Source organism: Anopheles coustani (genome assembly GCF_943734705.1).
Source record: "Anopheles coustani chromosome X unlocalized genomic scaffold, idAnoCousDA_361_x.2 X_unloc_26, whole genome shotgun sequence".
NCBI classification, from domain to species: Eukaryota; Metazoa; Arthropoda; class Insecta; order Diptera; family Culicidae; genus Anopheles; species Anopheles coustani.
Window position 1 is genome coordinate 132,501 of NW_026525133.1, and position 6,878 is coordinate 139,378.

General features: G+C 47.5%; 1 non-coding gene across 1 annotated transcript; it reads right to left on the minus strand.

Annotated features, from left to right (window-relative positions):
- Positions 1-143: 143 nt before the first annotated feature.
- On the minus strand, positions 144-298 carry LOC131270390 (5.8S ribosomal RNA). Its single transcript, XR_009179484.1, has one exon. It is a non-coding gene; the product is annotated as a 5.8S ribosomal RNA (ribosomal RNA).
- Between the last annotated feature and the right edge of the window lie 6,580 nt (positions 299-6,878).

A 6,878-nucleotide genomic window follows, 5' to 3' on the forward strand; every position in this document is an offset into this window, starting at 1 on the left:
CTTCGAATTCCAATGCCAGTATATTGTAAACCACGGGTTCTTTAATGCTAGCGGGTCGTCGCGACCCTAGTTAACATCATGGTGCACGTCTCGTGACGGGTGTCACGGCGTAGTTAAATGTATGCGATACATTTCTCAAATATAAGCGCTCAGTCATCTGTACATCATGGTAGGTTCCCACGACGTGCAATATGCGTTCAACTTATCAATGTTCATGTGTCCTGCAGTTCACATTATGACGCGCAGTTAGCTGCGGTCTTCATCGATCCATGAGCCGAGTGATCCACTGCCGAGGGTGACTAACTTGCGTAAGCCGCCGCTGTGCGCGTATACCCGTTCCCCGTAGGGAGGAGCAAGCCGCCGCTTAGAGACGAAGCATAAAGTGTCCTCATTCCACATAGGGCAAGCTGGATGAATCCATTTTACCCAGGACGGCCGAAGCGGCGTGGACCAGGGGAGAACTGAACCTTATACTTCACACCACAGTAAGTCTACGTGTCCTCTTCCACATAGGGCAAGCTAGAACTAACTATCTTACCCAGGACTGCCGAAGCAGCGTGGACCAGGGGAGGAACACACTTTTCATAGAAACGTAAGGCATCCATGACTGCCATAGTGCGTAAGCCGCCGCTGTGCGCGTAAACCCGTTCCCCTTAGGGAGGAGTCAAGCCGCCGCTTAGAGACGAAGTATGAAGTGTCCTCTTCCACATAGGGCAAGCTAGAATGAACTATCTTACCCAGGACCGCCGAAGCAGCGTGGACCAGGGGAGAACTGAACTCTATACTTCACACCACAGTATTGAGTAATGTGCCCTCTTCCACATAGGGCAAGCTGGAATGTTCCATTTTACCCAGGACGGCCGAAGCGGCGTGGACCAGTGGAGGACTACACAATCATGAGGTTTGATATCGACTTGGGTGTTTCAATAGGATACCGATGGTATGGTTTGAACCGATTTGATTTAGCCATTCTGAAGTCATCACTTGGTTGAAGCGCTGAACTAGGGAGGCATCGTTTACATATATATTGGTTTTCGCATGCTCTACTAGGTTAATGTCATGAGGTTGGCTATCGAGCATGCCCAAGTGATGACTTGATTGTGTGCTTGCTTGAATTCTTCACATTTCATACCATCGGTTAGTTGTCGAATCATTCCTCGATCATAACCTTCGTTCTTGGTTCATGTATGCTCTCTTCCACATAGGGCAAGCTAGAATTAACTATCTTACCCAGGACCGCCGAAGCAGCGTGGACCAGGGGAGAACTATACTTTGTCTTGTATGCCCTCTTCCACATAGGGCAAGCTAGAATGAACTATCTTACCCAGGACCGCCGGAGCAGCGTGGACCAGTGGAGGACTATACTTTGTTCATAACACCACAGTATTGAGTAATGTGCCCTCTTCCACATAGGGCAAGCTAGAATGAACTATCTTACCCAGGACCGCCGAAGCGGCGTGGACCAGTGGAGGACTACACAATCATGAGGTTTGATATCGACTTGTGTGTTTCAATAGGGTACCGATGGTATGTTTTGAACCGATTTGATTTAGCCATTCTGAAGTCATCACTTGGTTGAAGCGCTGAACTAGGGAGGGGCATCGTTTACATATATATTGGTTTTCGCATGCTCTACTAGGTTAATGTCATGAGGTTGGCTATCGAGCATGCCCAAGTGATGACTTGATTGTGTGCTTGCTTGAATTCTTCACATTTCATACCATCGGTTAGTTGTCGAATCATTCCTCGATCATAACCTTCGTTCTTGGTTCATGTATGCTCTCTTCCACATAGGGCAAGCTAGAATTAACTATCTTACCCAGGACCGCCGAAGCAGCGTGGACCAGGGGAGAACTATACTTTGTCTTGTATGCCCTCTTCCACATAGGGCAAGCTAGAATTAACTATCTTACCCAGGACTGCAAAGCAGCGTGGACCAGTGGAGGACTATACTTTGTTCATTACACCACAGTATTAAGTATGGTGTCCTCTTCCACCATAGGGCAAGCTAGAACTAACTATCTTACCCAGGACCGCCGAAGCAGTGTGGACCAGGGGAGGACTATACTTTATACTTCACACACTAGCCATACTGAAGTCTTCACTTGGTTGAAGCGCTGAACTACGGCGGGGTAATCGTTTACAGGTTATAATCATATAGCTGCATGCTCATTAGTAGATAATGGAATATTGTATGGCAATATGAGCATGCCCAAGTGATGACTTTGTTTCAAGCTCAACAGGTAGGGTATTGTGTCCTCTTCCACATAGGGCAAGCTAGAATGAACTATCTTACCCAGGACCGCCGGAGCAGCGTGGACCAGTGGAGGACTATACCTTGTCCATTACACCACAGTATTAAGTATTGTGTCCTCTTCCACATAGGGCAAGCTAGAATTAACTATCTTACCCAGGACCGCCGAAGCAGCGTGGACCAGATGAGGACTATACTTTATACTTCACACCACAGTTTTGAGTACGCCTTGCATAAAGTATCTAGTTTGAACCACGAGGGCTCACAATGTAGAACCGCGAGGGCTCTAGTACCGATTCTCTCGGTACGGCTTGGTCCGTGTTCCTTTATGCTTGTACTCTAAGTATTAAGTATTGTGTCCTCTTCCACATAGGGCAAGCTAGAACTAACTATCTTACCCAGGACCGCCGAAGCAGTGTGGACCAGGGGAGGACTATACTTTATACTTCACACACTAGCCATACTGAAGTCATCACTTGGTGGGGGTGAACTACGGCGGTATCTATCGTTTTGGTTCGGTCTATATAGGGTCGCTTGCATGCTCATTCGAATATAATGTAATTGAGTATGGCAATATGAGCATGCCCAAGTGATGACTTTGTTTCAAGCTCAACAGGTAGGGTATTGAGTCCTCTTCCACATAGGGCAAGCTAGAACTAACTATCTTACCCAGGACCGCCGAAGCAGTGTGGACCAGGGGAGGACTATACTTTATACTTCACACCACAGTATTGAGTACGACTTGCATAAAGCCCCTAATGAGAACCACGAGGGCTCTCTCAATGTAGAACCACGAGGGCTCTAGTACCGATTCTCTCGGTACGGCTTGGTCCGTGTTCCTTTATGCTTGTACTCGCGGAAAGTCTCAACCCGGAGGTCTTGACTTTGATTGTCATAGTTGGACTACGACGGGGCATCCGACCATTGCTGATCGAACACCCCTGATTCACCATCTTTCGGATAGGAGGTGCGCCCACCTCCGACGCGGAAGTCTCAACCCGGAGGTTCGGACTTAGAGTTTTTCCCATTCAAAAGTTTTTCTCTTAGCCATACTGAAGTCATCACTTGGTGAACGATTCTACTAGGGCGGGTTAATCGTTTATAGGTATCATGTGGTTTGCATGCTCTCTTAGGTTAAGGTCATGTGGTTGGCTATCGAGCATGCCCAAGTGATGACTTTGTTTCACGCTTGCTTGATTTCTTCATGATTCCCTGTTATATAGTGTAATCATTCGAGAACAGGGAATCTTTGGTTTTGCTCAACAGGTATTGGATGTCAACTTGGTATCTAGATCGCATTAAGTCTCAACCCTTAGGTTCGGACTTGTATAGTGACATCTTGTTACGGTCTTGAGTCTCAACCCGCAGGTTCGGACTACTTAGTGTTTGATCGAATATAATATGGCAACTTGTGCCTAAGTCTCAACCCGCAGGTTCGGACTTCTGTTTATTTGGCCAATGTATGTATAAGGCAACTTGTGCCTAAGTCTCAACCCGCAAGTTCGGACTTGTGTATTTGTTCGAAGTCATGTATAAGGCAACGTGTGCCTAAGTCTCAACTCGCAGGTTCGGACTTGTTAGTGTTTCGTCAACTTTCATATGGCAACTTGTGCCTAATTCTCAACCCGCAGGTTCGGACTTGTGTATTTGTTCGAAGTCATGTATAAGGCAACTTGTGCCTAAGTCTCAACCCGCAGGTTCGGACTTGTGTATTTGTTCGAAGTCATGTATAAGGCAACGTGTGCCTAAGTCTCAACCCGCAGGTTCGGACTTCTATAGTGTTTCGTCAATTATCATATGGCAACTTGTGCCGAAGTCTCAACCCGCAGGTTCGGACTTCTATAGTGTTTCGTCAATTATCATATGGCAACTTGTGCCGAAGTCTCAACCCGCAGGTTCGGACTTCTGGAAGGATCACTTGGCCACTAATGATCCTTCCGCAGGTTCACCTACGGAAACCTTGTTACGACTTTTACTTCCTCTAAATCATCAAGTTCGGTCAACTTCGATAAAGCAGACGCGGTTCACGAGGATCCAGCGAACGATCATCTCCAAAGACCTCACTAAATAATCCATCGGTAGTAGCGACGGGCGGTGTGTACAAAGGGCAGGGACGTATTCAACGCTGGCTGATGACCAGCACTTACTAGAAGTTCCGAGTTCATATGGACCATTGCAATCCATAATCCCTACTAAGTGAGTATTTGAGTGATTTCCCGTTCCTCTCGGAATAGGAGACACGCTGCTACCCACATTGTAGCACGCGTGTAGCCCAGAACATCTAAGGGCATCACGGACCTGTTATCGCTCGATCTCATTTTGCTAAACACAAATTGTCCTGCTAAGCAGCGTACCGTAAGTGCACTTGCGCACACGAACAGCGAAGGTGTCAGGTCATACTCCACCGAAAGGTCCTAACCCGTTCCAATCGGCATCGACGCATTAACGCTGACTGCGTTCTAGTTAGCATATGTGAGTCACGTTCGTTATCGGAATTAACCAGACAAATCAATCCACGAACTAAGAACGGCCATGCACCACTACCCTTAAATTTGAGAAAGAGCTATTAATCTGTCTCACCTCCATAAGTTCGGACCTGGTAAGTTTTCCCGTGTTGAGTCAAATTGAACCGCAAGCTCCATTTCATTGTGGTGCCCTTCCGTCAATTCCTTTAAGTTTCAACTTTGCAACCATACTTCCCCCGGAACCTGACTTTGGTTTCCCGGAAGCTACTGAGAGCACCTGGTTGTAGCGTCTCCCAATTGCTAGTTGGCATCGTTTACGGTTAGAACTAGGGCGGTATCTAATCGCCTTCGATCCTCTAACTTTCGTTCTTGATTAAAGAAAGCATCCTTGACAAATGCCTTCGCTTTAGTTAGTCTTACGACGGTCTACGAATTTCACCTCTCGCGCCGTAATACTAGTGTCCCCAACTACTTCTGTTAATCATTACCTCCGGTCTGAGTACAAACCAATGAAAGATTAGACCAAGGTCGTATTCCATTATTCCATGCAAGATTATTCTAGGGCGTTTGGGCACCCTGCTTTAAGCACTCTAATTTGTTCAAGGTAAACGTGAGCGGTCGAGCTCTATGTTACACTTGCACCCGTTGAAGGGCACACCATGACACAGACTTGGTGCCCTACCACACCATTGAGTCGCAACCAGATTCCGACTTGGCCCACCGACCACGGGTTGACCGGGTCGGCGGAGCCGGACTGTGTTGGACAAGTATCAACTTCGAACGTTTTAACCGCAACAATTTTAATATACGCTAGTGGAGCTGGAATTACCGCGGCTGCTGGCACCAGACTTGCCCTCCACTTGATCCTCGTAGAAGGATTTATGCTCTACTCATTCCAATTATGAAACATCATTAAAGAGTTTCATATTGTTATTTCTCGTCACTACCTCCCCGTCCCGGGATTGGGTAATTTACGCGCCTGCTGCCTTCCTTGGATGTGGTAGCCATTTCTCAGGCTCCCTCTCCGGAATCGAACCCTGATTCCCCGTTACCCGTTGCAACCATGGTAGTCCTCTATACTACCATCCATAGTTGATAGGGCAGATATTTGCGAGATCTGTCGTCGGTGCGAGACCATACGATCAGCATCATTATCCAGACTTCAACTCAATGACACGGAGAACCCGCGATTGGTTTGACTAATAAGTGCACCAGTTCCCGCGAGGGTCCTGGCATGTTGCATGTATTAGCTCTAGATTTTCCACAGTTATCCAAGTAACTAGGTTGATGATCTCGTAAATTATAGCTGTTATACTGAGCCTTATGCGGTTTCACATTAAATCTGTTTGTACTTAGACATGCATGGCTTAACCTTTGAGACGAGCGTATATTACTGGTAGGATCAACCAGAATTCCGACTTTGCGTTCGAATGTTCATTGTCCCATTGCACCCGGAGGAGCAAACACCACGTTCTATATGTTGTCAAGTCCGGTAGCACACGGGAGGCGAGCCCCCGTGCGAACCTCATTGCCCTCGTATCACACACACCCGATGCACCGGACAGGCACTTGAGCGGCATTCGACTCCGCTAAGCGCACGTGCGCCCGATTGTGCATGCGCTGACGGGGCCTTCATACCCCTACCACAGCGACCTTATGCCAAACTTCCATGAATACTTAGGTGAGCTGACAAGGGCCTTCATTTCCCTACCATCAACTAAAGGACACGCTAGGCGCGTCCGATCATTGCAACTGCGGGGCTTTCATACCCCAATCACCACAGTACGCAATTCACCAGAGTTTAATCACAACCCCCCCGGACATGGCACACTATTAACTTGCAACAAAACTTAGTGTGTGCCGGGCACATCGGTTCCACAAAATCATTCCCGATGTACCCCAATTGGGGTTGTGAACGCATCCATGGTCCTCTGACACACCCAACCAAGCGTGGATACTACATACCTCAAACACCCAGTACACTAACAGACAAATCAATATATGGTTGCTTTCCCCCAGACATTTGCCAATCACTTGGCACCCGGACGGGAACTCGCTCCTGATTGCGCCATTGCCACCCATTTGCCAAGAGCGAGTTCTGTATGTAGATTTCATTTGGAAAGACAACCGTGTACTGGATATTCTATCCGACGATTACA